General features: G+C 38.0%; 1 long non-coding RNA gene across 2 annotated transcripts in view; it reads left to right on the forward strand.

Annotated features, from left to right (window-relative positions):
• Positions 1-13,923, forward strand: part of LOC123478898 (uncharacterized) — an 80,046-nt gene that overhangs the window by 56,185 nt on the left and 9,938 nt on the right. For both annotated transcript variants that reach the window (XR_008425621.1, XR_008425620.1), the window contains exon 2: positions 2,026-2,104. This is a non-coding gene — a long non-coding RNA (uncharacterized lncRNA). The remainder of the gene's footprint in view (positions 1-2,025; positions 2,105-13,923) is intronic.

Below are 13,923 nucleotides of genomic sequence, written 5' to 3' on the forward strand. Positions count from 1 at the left end.
CCAAAATTTAATAAACTGTTAGCCAGAGCCTTACTGATAACATAAACAATGGAGTAACAAATGTTTTGTATGTTATATGTATTATACACTGTATTTTTTGTTTTTGTTTTTTTATTTTTTATTAATATTTTATTGTTATTCAGTTACAATTGTCTATATTTTCTTCCCATCCCTCCACCCCACCCCAGCCAATCCCACCTCCCTCCCCCACCTCTACCCTCCCCCTTGATTTTGTCCTTGTGTCCTTTATAGTAGCTCCTGTAGACCCCTCTCCCCACTATACTGATTCAGCAATTCCACTGCTGGGATTATACCCTAAGAACCCTGAAACACCAATCCAAAAGAACTTATACACTGTATTCTTATAATAAAGTAAGCTGGAGAAAAGAAAATGTTCTTAAGAAAATCATAAGAGAAAATATATCTACGGTATTTTTTGAAAGATATCCACACAATATAAGTGGATCCATGCAATTCAAACCCATGTTGTTCAGGGGTGAACTGTAGTAATAAATATGCAAATAATGCTGTTAGGTTAACCTGCTTAAATAAATTAATAAGTCAAGAAACATTCTAAAGTTTTGTGGAACATATCCATATAAAGAATAAAGGGGTATATGTGTATGCAGGTATTTAAGTCATTTCCCATAATTTATAGTATTCTAGGAATTACACAAAATGAATTTTCAAGTCTGTCTCTAATGAAATCATAATTAATATTTCTTTTTAAATAAATTTTCTAGTAATAGGATATAAACTTGCGGAAGTCACAGTTTTAAACTGTTTCACTTACACCATCTCCTCAATGAATGGAACAGTAACTGGCACTAAGTGTGAATCACTAAATATCTATTAATCTAATAAGTTGGTACAACATTGGTGAGGACTGTAAGACAATATAAAACCAAGAAATGACCCTGGCCATTCATTGAATGTACTTTGTCTTAGAAAGAGAACCAGCAAAGTATTTAAAGCAAAGTTCAATCCAGGTTTGGGTAAACACTAAAACACTCTATTGAAATCGGTCCAAATTCTATTCACCATCTTGGGTTCTTACATAGATGTTCTGAAGTCTTTTAAAATAGCACAACAGGCATAAGCCCAGAACCACAACAGCTTTGTTTCAATAGAGAGCTAAGAGATGGCCTGTTTGTAAAATATCTTTACCATGAATTATTCATGCTGGGAAGTCAACAAAATACTTACTAATTCAGCTGTTATTTGACCAAGATATTGAAATGGTCCTGGAAAACTAAAGAGAGACAAGAGAACTGGGCAATGAATAGCACTCCATGGAGTCACATGAAGACCATAAATACTACATCATCATCACTGTTATCTAATGTACTTCATAGCTTGCACAGCACATTGATATATACGTTTAAATTAATGCTCAGGACAATCTTGTGATTCAGGTAATAGTACCAAATCATGTTTGAAGTTTGGGAATACTAGTCATAACATTCTGCAATTTAACCAATTGAAGATAATAATAATAGCAATAATAATCATAACAATCATAGCTAGCACCTAAATAGCATTTATCCATGTGCCAAGTACTATCTACATGCTTTAACATCTGTTAACACATTTACTCCTTACAACAATCACAAGTTTCCAAATAGGAGTCAAGGCATCTACTTTATTAAATTTGGTTGGCAAATTTAGTTTCCACCTGATACAAAAATTGCATTTTTTTGTCCCTCTCTCCTGAATTGAAGATAATCGAGGAATGGCCACACTAACTTTCCCACCCATGGTCATTCTATAAAACTGGCTCAAAGAGAATTGAGGTCTGACACGAACAGGCTTGTGTGCTCTGGGGTCTTGTGCTGAAAGAGCCTGAATGCATGAGCCCCCAGCCCAGGCAGGTCTATGAGCTGAGGGGGATGCAGCAGGTGTGAATGTCAAGAGCTCCCCAATTCCAATGATCTCTCACAAGTTTTTTCAGTGGATGGAAAATTGTTACTGAAAATGATGCTGTTCTCTCCTGGGAAGTAAAGCACATATCCCCTGTGTCTCCAGGGGAAACTGCCGGGAAGAAAACCAGTGGTCCACTCCATCCAAAATCTCCCACAGCCAAATGAGGAAAACTGAGGGTCAGGTAGGTTTATTATCTTTTTTTAAGTCAAAGAACTGGCAAGTAGCAAAAACAGGTCTTGAGTCCTAGTACTCTAACATAAGTCTACATCATACTCAATCTACGCTATACTGGAAACCTTCAACTCAGACAAATTTAATGAAAGCTGAAAGTTCAAAACCCTGGAACACTCTTCCAGGGATGCTTTCATGCCTTAAACAGATTTTTATTCCCCATTTCTTAACACAGGTGTGGAAAACATATTGAAACCATTTCTTTATTTTTAATTTTAATTTTGTATTGTTATTCAATTCCAGTTGTGTGCCTTTTCTCCCCATCCCTCCACCCCACCCCAGCTGAACCCACTCCCTCCCCCACCTCCACCCTCCACCTTGATTTTGTCCATGTGTCCTTTATAGTAGTTCCTGTAATACCCTCTACCCACTGTCCTCACCCCACTCCCCCCTGGCTATTATTAGATTGTTCTTAACTTCAATGTCTCTGGTTATATTTTGTTTGTTTTTTCTTCTATTGATTATGTTACAGTTAAAGGTGAGATCATACGGTATTTGTCCCTCACCATTTGGCTTATTTCGTTTAACATAATGCTCTCCAGTTCCATCCATGCTGTTGCAAAGGGTATAAGCTCCTTCTTTCTCTCTGCTGCGTAGAATTCCATTGTGTAAATATACCATAGTTTTTGGATCCACTCATTTGATGATGGGCACTTAGGTTGCTTCCAGTACTTGGCTATTGTAAATTGTGCTGCTATGAACATTGGGGTGCACAGGTTCCTTTGCATTGGTGTTTCAGGGTTCTTAGGGTATAATCCCATCAGCGGAATTGCTGGGTCAAAGGGCAGTTCCATTTTTGTTTTCTGAGGAAATTCCATACTGTTTTCCACAGTGGTCACATCAATCTGCATTCCCACCAACAGTACACTAGGGTTCCCTTTTTTCCGCATCCTCTCCAACATTTGTTTGTGAATTTGTTTATGTTGGCCACTCTAACCGGCGTGAGATGGTAAATCATTGTGGTTTTAACTTGCATCTCTCTGACGGCTAGAGACGCTGAGCACCTTTTCATACCTCTCTGGGCCCTCTGTATGTCTTCCTTGGAGAAGTGTCTCTTCAAGTCCTTTGCCAAGTTTTTCATTGGGTTGTTTGTCTTCCTGGAGTGCAGTCGTGTGAGTTCTTTATATATTTTGGGGATCAGGCCCTTGTCTCAGGTATCATTGGAAAATATGTTTTCCCATACTGTTGGTTCTCTTTTCATTTTAATGTTGTTTTCTTTAGCCACGCAGAAGCTTTTTATTTTGATGAGGTCCCATTTGTTTATTCTTTCCTTTATGTCCCTTGCTTTAGGGGATGTGTCTGTAAGGATGCTGCTGTGTGGAATGTCTGAGATTTTCCTGCCAATGTTTTCCTCGAGGACTTTTATGGTGTTACGATTTATATTTAAGTATTTTATCCATCTTGAGTTCATTTTGGTGTACGGTGTAAGTTGGTGATCAAGCTTCACTTTTTTGCATGTAGCTGTCCAGATCTCCCAACACCATTTGTTGAAGAGACTGTTTTTGCTCCATTTTATGCCTTTGATTTCTCAGTATTGACTTTGTATCCAGCTGTTTTGCCCAATTCATTTATTAGGTCGAGTAGTTTTTTGGTGGAGTCTATAGGGTTTTCCATGTACACTATCATGTCATCTGCAGACAGTGACAGTTTCATTTCCTCCTTTCCAATTTGGATACCTTTTATTTCTCTTTCTTCTCTGATTGCTGTGCTAGGACTTCCAATCCTATGTTGAATAGGAGTGGTGAGAGAGGGCATCCTTGTCTTGTTCCTGAACTTAGTGGGAAAGCTCTAAGTTTTTGTCCATTGAGTATGATGTTGGCTGTAGGTCTCTCATATATGGCCTTTATTATTTTGAGGAATGCTCCCACTACTCCCACTTTGCTGAGGGTTTTTATCAGAAATGGGTGCTGTATCTTATCAAATGTTTTTTCCACATCTATTAATATGATCATGTGATTTTTGTCTTTGCTGTTGTTTGTGTGGTACATTATGTTTATTGATTTGCCAATATTGTACCATCCTTGCATCCCTGGGATGAATCCCACTTGGTCATGGTGTTTGATATTTTTAATGTATTGCTGGATGCGGTTTGCAATATTTTCTTGAGAGTCTTAGCATGTATGTTCATCAGCGATATTGGCCTGAAGTTTTCTTTCTTCATTGTGTCTTTATCTGGTTTTGGGATTAGGATGATGATGGCTTCATAAAAAGAGTTTGGGAGTCTTCCTTCAGTTTGGATTTTTTCAAATAGTCCATGAAGGATAAGGGTTAGCTCTTCCTTAAATGCTTTGTAGAATTCTCCTGTGAAACCATATGGTCCAGGGCTTTTGTGTGTTGGGAGTTTTTTGATGACTGCTTCAGTTTCGTCTGCTGTTATCAGTCTATTCAGGCTTTCTGCTTCTTCTTCATTCAGTTTTGGAAGATTATATTTTTCTAGAAATGTGTCCATTTCACCTAGGTTTTCAAATGTCTTGGCATACAGTTCTTCATAGTCATTTCTTACAATCCTTTGTATTTCTGTGGTATCCGTTGTAATCTCTTCTCTTTCATTTCTAATTGTGTTTATTTGGATCCTCTCTCTTTTTTTCTTGATGAGCCCACTTAAAGGCTTGTCGATTTTGTTTGTCTTTTCAAAGAACCAGCTCCTGGATTCATTGATCCTTAGAGTTGTGCATTTAGTCTCTATGTCATTTAACTCTGCTCTGATCTTGGTTATTTCCTTCCTTCTACTTGCTTTGGGCTGCCTTTGTTGTTGTTCCTCCACTTCTTGTAGGTGTAAGGTTAGGTTGTTTGTTTGAAATGTTTCCATCTTTTTAAGGTAGGCCTGTATTGCTATGAACTTCCCTCTCAGGACTGCCTTTGCTGTGTCCCATAGGTTTTGGGTTGTTGTGAGTTCATTTTCATTTGTTTCCAGAAAGTTTTTGATTTGTTCCCTAATCTTGTTCTTGACCTATTCATTGTATAATACCATGCTATTCAGTCTTCATGATTTTGAGTGTTTTGGGTTTTTTCCTTTGGGGATGGTTTCTAGTTTCAGTCCCTTGTGGTCAGAGAAAATGCTTGATATGATTTCAATTTTCTTGAATTTGTTGAGGTTTGCTTTGTGTCCTATCATGTGGTCTATCTTTGAGAAAGTTCCATGGACACTTGAAAAGAATGTGTATTTTGCTTCTTTGGGATGAAAAGCTCTCTATATATATATCAGTTAAGTCCATTTCCTCTAGGGTATTGTTAAGTGACACAATATCCTTGTTGATATTTTGTTTGGAAGACCTGTCCATTTTTGACAGTGGGGTGTTAAAGTCCCCTACTATAGTTGTGTTGCTGTCAATATCTTTCTTGAAGTCCTCCAAGATTTTCTTTATGTATTTGCCTGCTCCTATGTTGGGAGCATATATATTTACAATGTTTATGTCTTCTTGGTGGATTCTTCCTTTGAGTATTATGAAGTGACCTTCTGGGTCTCTCTTTATGGCCCTTCTTTGGAAGTCTATTTTGTCTGATATGAGTATTGCTACCCCTGTTTTTTTTCCTGTCCGTTTGCTTGGAAAATTTGTTTCCAGCCCTTCACTTTCAGTCTGTGTAAGTCTTTTGTCCTGAGATGGGTCTCTTGTAGGCAGCATATGTGTGGGTCATGTTTTCTTATCCATTCAGCTGTTCTATGTCTTTTGATTGGAGCATTTAATCCATTTACGTTTAAGGTTATTATCCATAGGTAGTTATTCATCGCCATTTTTTCCTGTTTTCCTCTGTCTTTCTCTTTTCCTTCCTTTCTTTAAAGCAGTCCCTTTAGCATCTCTTGCAGAGCCGGTTTGGTGGAAGTATATTCTTTTAGACTTATTTTGTCTGGGAAACTCTTTATTAGGCCTTCTATCTTGATTGAGAGCTTTGCTGGGTAAAGTAGTCTTGGTTGCAGGCCTCTGGTTCTCAGTACTTGGAATATTTTTTGCCATTCTCTTCTGGCTTGGAGTGTTTCCATTGAGAAGTCAGTTGCTAACCTTATTTGGGCTCCCTTGTATGTTACTTCCTGTTTCTCCCTTGCTGCCTTTAAGATCCTCTCTTTGTCTTTGAATTTTGCCATTTTAACTTTATGATGTGTCTTGCAGTGGGTTCTTTGGGTTCCTCTTGCTTGGGACTCCCTGTGTGTCCTGGAGTTGTGTGACTTTTTCTCTCATCAGATTAGGGAAATTTTCCACCATTACTTTTTCAAACAGGTTTTGTATCCCTTGCTCTTCTTCTTCTGCTTCTGGTATCCCTATTATACAGATATTATTACATTTCATGTTGTCCTGCGTTTCCCTTAACCTCTCTTCATTCTTTCTGAGCCTCTTTTCCTTTTCTTGCTCTTTCTGGGTGTTTTTTTCTACTTTGTCCTCCAGCTCACTGATCTGATCCTCTGCTTCATCAAGTCTGATTTTCATTCCTTCTACTGTGTTCTTCAGTTCCAAAATTGTATTCTTCATTTCCTCTTGGCTCTTGTTGATAGTTTCTATTTCTTTTTTCATGTTGATATAGTTTGCAGTGAGTTCATTGTAGTTTCCCTGTAGTTTCTGGTAGTTCTCTGTGAGCTCAGTGAGCTCAGTGAGCTTCCTGATAACCATTGCTTTGTACTCAGTGTCTGATAGTTGACTTGTCTCTGTTTCAGTTAGCATTCTTTCTGAGGCTTCCTCCTTTCCTTTCATTTGGGATTGCTTCTTTGTCTTCCCATTCTTTGTGAGACTCTTCCTGTTATCCTCTGCTTCTTAAATTGATCTGTTCTGATTCCCTGGGTTTATGTTATGAACTTCTATGGTAGAATGCCAATGGGATTCAGTGGTGCTGTCTCCTTAATCTCCTGTGCTCACTGGTCTTGAGCTGATGTTTATGGGTCTAACATGGTCTAACTCTGGTGTTTTCAGAGTTCCAGGTTTTATTGTCTCACCTGTGGGAAAAAGAGAATGAAGGGGGGAAAAAAAGAAGAAGGGATAAAGGGAATAGAAAAGGGAAGGATGGAAGGAAGAAGGAATAAAAAAGATTGGATGAAAGATAAGGAGAAGGGATTTTAACAAAAATTAAAACAAAAAGTAAATAGAAGAAGGCGGGAAGAAAGAATAAAAAAAGAAAGAAGGACAGAAAGGAAGAATGAATTTAGGGGGAAAGGAGGGGAGGAAAAAAAATATCTTCTGCTGGCTTTAAATCCGTCAGGTTAGTTCTGCTCGTCTTCCTGTCTGTGGAACGGGAGGGGGTGGCTGGAAGGATTGGTTTCACTTTTCTCCCTTCCTGAGCCACACTCTTCACTGTTGTTCAGCCTGCAGTCCTGTTCCTCAGGGTCCTTCTGCTCCCCACTAGGGCTTTAGTTCACCAGTTGTGCTGTCCTTGAGTTGCACCAATTAGGGGCAACTCACACTCCCCCTTCTTGCTCTTTGCTTTCTTAGATGCTAGCGGCTCTCAGTGCTGCTATGGGGTAGTTCAGCCCCCTACTGGGTTGTGTCTTTCCGGGGAATGCAGTCTCCCCTAGCCCTGCAGCTCCCCTCTGCTGGACGTTCTGCCTTCCTCCTAGAGAGCCAGTAGGCCCTGCAGGGCTCTGTGCACAGGGGCTAGGTAGGAGTTGTTCAGAACTGGTGCTTTTAGGTGTGGTCGCCTGCAGGTATCCAGGGCGTTGATCAGGTTACATGGTCCATCCCGGCTTTGGGCCTTGGTTGAGCTACAGATTCACTGCTTTGTGTCTGTGCACAGGGGCAGCCAGCCACTGATCTGGTTGGTTGCCCACCCACTGGAGGTTTCAGGTGTGGGCTCCTAGCCGGGGTTTCAGGTGTGGGTGCCCACCCAGGCGCTTTGTGTCTGTGCACCCAGGCAGCCGGGCCGCTTATCAGAGCAAGTGCCCACCCGGGGTTTCAGGTGTGGGCCCCAGGCCACTGATTGGGGTATGTGCCCACTGGGGCACTTTGGTCTGGCTCCCAGGCAGCCGGGCCGCTTATCAGGGCACCCGCTCTCTCAGAGTTTCAGTTGTGGGCGCCCAGTCCGCTGGTCTGGGTTTGCGCCAGCTGGGCTTCAGGTGAGTGCTGGGGCTACTTATCCCTGGTTCACAGTCCAGGGGTTGAGGGGGAGGGGTGCCAGAGGCCACGGCTGCTGTGGAGAGTTCTCTAACTAGCTGCTGAGTGCCTCTATTTTCTCTTTTTCTTTTTGAGCAATTCTTCCTATTCAAGCCCCCCAGGTCCAAACAAGCACCTGGCCCCTCACACAGCCCAGCCTGGCTCTCTCCCATGAATCCTGCAGCAGACCCTGCGCCCAGGCCAGGGGCTTCAGCCGCCATGGTCCCCGTGCTGGTCCCAGGGACCTTATTGTCCTTAAGTACTCTTCTTACCGTCAGATCTTTCAACGTCCTCTATCTTTGGTCTCAGATCTTCATATATGCTGGAATACCATTGGCTGTTCGCTCTGTTCCTCAGATCAGCTAGGTGTTTCACTGGTGCCAAGGAGAAGTGGACTCTGCTCCCAACTATCTCACCGCCATCTTCCAAAAAAGTATATTCATCTTTGTGTGTTTTTTAATCATAAATAGACATTAAATATTGCCAAATGCTTTTTCTGCAACATTTTGATGATAACATGACTATAATTCTTGATTTTGTTGATTTGATAAGTCATTTTAATGTTTAAAAGATGTTGATGCAGAAATGTAGTTTTGGTGTAATTCCTACATGATTATAATGTATAATTCTTTGAACATACTGATGAATTCAGTTTGCTATTATTCTCTTAATAATTGTGGCACCTGTGTTTGTTAGGCATATTGGCCTATAAGCCCTTCCTTTGTTTTGTCTGTGTTTGGTTTTCTTATCAGGTTAATACAGGCCTCAGAATATGAATTTGGAAGTGTTATTTTATGGTTTTTAAAATAGTTTGAAGAGAAAATGTACTAATTATTATTTAAATATTTGATAGACTTCACCTGTAAGTCATGTGGTCCTGGGAGTTTGTGTTTTGTTGGGAATTTTTATTACTGCTTCAATTTCATTGCTAGGATTTGATCTATAGGGATTATCTTTTTCTTTCGAGTTGAGCCTTGGGGAGCTGTGTGTTTTTCTGCAAAATCCATTTTATCTAGATTGTCCAATGTGTTGGTATGCAATGGTTCATAACATTTTTAAAGATTATTTAAACTTGTGGCATCAGTTGAGATTTTCATTTTCATTTTCAATTCTATTCATTTTTGTTCCCTATTTCATGAGTCATATTATTGGCATGCCCATTCTATTTATTTTTCAATGAATCAGGCTTCACTTTATTAGTCTTTATCTTATATTTTTATTTGACATATTTATACTCAGATCTTTGTTATAGATTTTCTCTTACTTATTTGTTTGTGTGTTTTTATTTCTCTGGTTTCTTCGGGGATAAATTTAGTAGATTTTTGGGTTATTTTCCTGATCTCTTGGTAGCCCTACATAGCTATACTGTTTTCTCCTTTAACTGTTTTTTCATCATTCTAGATTTTATTAGATTGTTTTGCAATTTCTGGGAGTCTCAAAGTAGAATTAGTTTTCTATTTGTTTTCCTCTTTGGTATACTAAGTGTTTAGAAGCATGTTATTTTAACATTACCAAAATGCCCATACTACCCAAAGCAGCTTATGGATTCAACGCAATGCTTATTAAAATACCAGTGACATATTTCACAGATATAGTAGAAACATTTCAAAAAACTATATAGAACCATAAATGACCCCAAATACTGTCAGCAATTTTGAGAAATAAGAACAAAGTAGGAGGGATCACAATACCTGATGTCAAACTATATTGCAAGGCCACTGTGATCAAAACAGTCTGGTACTGGCATAAGAACAGACACATAGATCAATGGAACAGAATAGGGAGCCCAGAAATAAACTCAAGCTTTTGCAGTGAATTAATATTTGACTAAAGAGGCAGAACTTAAAATGTAGTCAAAATAGCCTATTCAAGAAATGGTGTTGGGAGATCTGCAATGCTACATGCAAAAAAATGAAACTCAAACACCAAATTATGCCATATACAAAAAGAAACTCCATATGGATAAAAGACTCAACTAAGTCACAACACCATAAAAGTCCTAGAGGAGAACATAAGCAGGAAAATCTCAGATATTCCATGCAGCAATATTTTCACTGATATGTCCCCTACAGCAAGGCTCATAAAGGAAAGAATAAATAAATGGGACTTCTTCAAAAAAAAAAATACTTCTGCATCAGGTTCTGTGCTTTTGAAGAAAAGGAGGTGAGTGAAAAATTTATAGAAACAGGGATGGTAAGGATCAAATGAACAGGGCTCTTGTTAGTCAGAAGTTAAGCATACACAGGAGGGACTGTCAGAAGTTGGAAGGTAGGGAGACATGGGTGAGACTGGATTCAGTTGGAAGACAGGGAGAAGTATGCAGGGCTGGAGTAGTTGAACTCCTGAAAAAGTTGTGTGGACTTGGTGTCAGTTTGAAGGCAAAGGCAGGTGGGCAAGAATAGTATCAGTTGGAAGGCAGGGAGAGGTATGGTGCTGCTGTCAGTTTGAAGAAATGGAAATTGGACAGGGCTAGAATGAATCAGAAATAAAAGTAAGGTGCATGGAATTTCAATCAGTTGAAATTCTGGGAGAGGAGGCAGGCCTGACATTAGCTTAATTTTTTTCTTGTTAATGTTCTTATGGAGTTGCCCAGATTTATTTTTGGCATATATTATTTTCTGATTTTTGAAGACCACTTATTGAAGAGACTTTCTAAAACTGTTGCCACTTTGTTTTATTTTCTTTAACTGATGGTGTTTTGCTCATGCATTTTCACCATTAACTATACCATCTTTATCCTGTGCCTACAGAGAACATGGAGCTAGACTTTATGTAGTTCAGACCCACAGAGTCAGTTATACAGACACCAGTGAGAGCCCCTTCTCTTTTCTACTTTCTCCTGAATCTTTTTAAATGTCCTTTCTGTACCCTTCAAGGGATGGCTGGGGAAATAGATTGTTCCACATTAAAAAACTGGAAATGACACAAATAACTTTTGTGACTTTAAAATGGATATAATGCCTTTTACTTTCCTATCTGTAATGCTGAGATGAATAATCATTTATTTCAAAGGGTCCTTTTAAAAATTATGTGTGGTATAACAGGATTACATGTGGGAAGAACTCCATCCTGCAGAGCTCCTCCCAGCTACTGCAGATGTGAAATAAGTCATCCCAGATGCAATCTTGTTGTTCCAGAGGGAAAGGAGGTGGTGACTCCCTCTAGTGGGGAATACCCAGAGCCCTTCTCCCAAATGGCTTTTATTGGGAATGGTATGTGTAGGTGTATACAGCATACATGCATAGCTCATCAATCAATGTCAAAAAGCTATAGTCATTCAAAAACAGGAACTATCTATAGATCACAATTGAAGGAACACAGAGATCTGTCATAGGTCTGGGTTTGTTAGTCACGCTGACACCAGAGGGTCTTTAAGATGTGTTTCATGAGATAAGGAGCTTACTCCTTATTCCTTGAACTTAAACGTCTGATTTATAACAACAGAGTAATACAAAGAAAAGCAGAGCAAGCTTCAAAGAATACATTGTATTTGTCAGGCCTGATTCCCATGGGAACCCTCAGTGTTAGAGTTTGGTCATGTCTGCCACCTGTGTTACCTGGTTTTCCAGGGAGACTTACTAGTAGTCCCTTTTAGAGTCTGCTGTCCCATGTCTGCAATCTCTGAAACCACACCAAGCAGTCCTCAAAAATTATGAACAATAATCTTATTTTAAAACACTCTGTTTTAATAAACAAAATAAAAATTGACTCAACTGCAATATTAGACCACATTTACTTGATTGATAGATATTTGTAGAGCATTGCATTTAAAACAGTGGGATACAAATTTTTCTCTAGTTACATGCAAAACTTTCCAAGATAGTTCTTGTACTAGGAGAAAACAGAATCCTCAAATTTTAACTATTTAAAGTTATAGGCACCATATTTTCTGACCACAATAGAAAGATTCTAGAAATCAAATATAGGGGAAGAAAACCCAACAAATATATGGAGATTACAAAACAGGCTACCAAACACCCCCAAAAAATCAAAAATGAAAACAGAAAAACAACACCTATATTGAAAGATATAAAAATTCAAACAAAGTCTTAGGAAACCTGGATTTAGCAAAAGATGTTATAACAAGAAACATTATAACTATACAATTCTAACTAAAGAGTAGAAAAAATTCAATAAATCATTTAAATTTATTTCTAAATACATTAAAAACAAAGTAATAAAACAAAAAGTAAATTGAAGTAATACAAAACAAAGATCACTGCCATAATAAATAAAGTAGAAAAATAATAGGAAAGCCTAATAAAACTTATTGCTCCTTATTTGAAATGATAAATGAATTTGAAAAGTCTCTAGTAAGACCCATCAAGCAGTAAATAGAGAAAACATAAATAGATAAACTGAGAAAAATGGACAAACTACCACTGACAACACAAAAGCACAAAGAATTATTGAGAAATACCATCAACAATTACAATTACATACAAATAATTTGACAATTTAACAAAATGGGAAATTATTTTTTTAATTTTTATTGTTATTCAATTATAGTTGTATGCCTTTTCTCCCCATCCCTCCACCCCACCCCAGCTGAACCCACCTCCCTCCCCCACCTCCACCCTCCCCCTTGATTTTGTCCATGTGTCCTTTATAGTAGTTCCTGTAATCCCCTCTTCCCACTGTCCTCACCCCACTCCCCCCTGGCTATTATTAGATTGTTCTTAACTTCAATGTCTCTGGTTATATTTTGTTTGTTTTTTTCTTCTATTGATTATGTTCCAGTTAAAGGTGAGATCATATGGTATTTGTCCCTCACCGCTTGGCTTATTTCACTTAGCATAATGCTCTCCAGTTCACAAAATGGGAAATTTTTAGAAATTTCACCCTTTGAAGGCTAAACCAGTAAGAATTACATAAGCTTAAGAAAAGAATTACCAGGAACAAATTTGAAGCAGTAATCACAATACCCAAGGAACAAAAGCCCAGGACCAGATAGATTTACAGGGGAATTCTAACACTTATTTTAAAATAATTAATAAATTGAAGAAGTACACTTTCAAATTTATTTTTTGCACGTTTTTTAAATTTATTTATTTATTTTTATTCAGTTACAATTGTCTGCATTTTCCCACTTTCAAATTTAATTTACAAGGCCAGCATTACTCTGATTCCAATACTAAAAATTCACTGCAGAGAGATAAAGAGACAAAGAGAGACTTACAGGCTTATATTCTTCATAAATGTTCAGGCCGAAATTCTCAACAAAACAAACCAAATTTAATAAAATTTTTTAAATGACTATACAACCTGATCAAGTTTGGATTTTACCAATGATGCAAGAATGGTTCAACATCCAGCAAACAATCAATGCGATTCATTACATCAAAAACCAAAAACAAGAATCATATGATTATTAGAGAGATACAAGAAAAGCCTTTGAAGAACTAAATATGCAATACTAATAAAAATACTACAAAATAATGCTGATAGAAAGATCTCAGCTTGATAAAAGCTATGTATGACAAATTCACAGCTAACATAATACTCAATTATGATATAGTTTAAAAATTTTAAGATCAAAAACATGTCAAGAGTGTCTACTGGCATTACTATTATTAAAAATAATAATGGAATATTTAGACATAGCATTCAAAAAAAGAAAAGTAAATAAAATTCATCTAAATAAAAAAGAAAACTGTCAGCATATGCAGATGACATGATACTCTATATAGAATTTCTA

Source organism: Desmodus rotundus, chromosome 11, assembly GCF_022682495.2.
Source record: "Desmodus rotundus isolate HL8 chromosome 11, HLdesRot8A.1, whole genome shotgun sequence".
In the NCBI taxonomy this organism is placed as follows: domain Eukaryota; kingdom Metazoa; phylum Chordata; class Mammalia; order Chiroptera; family Phyllostomidae; genus Desmodus; species Desmodus rotundus.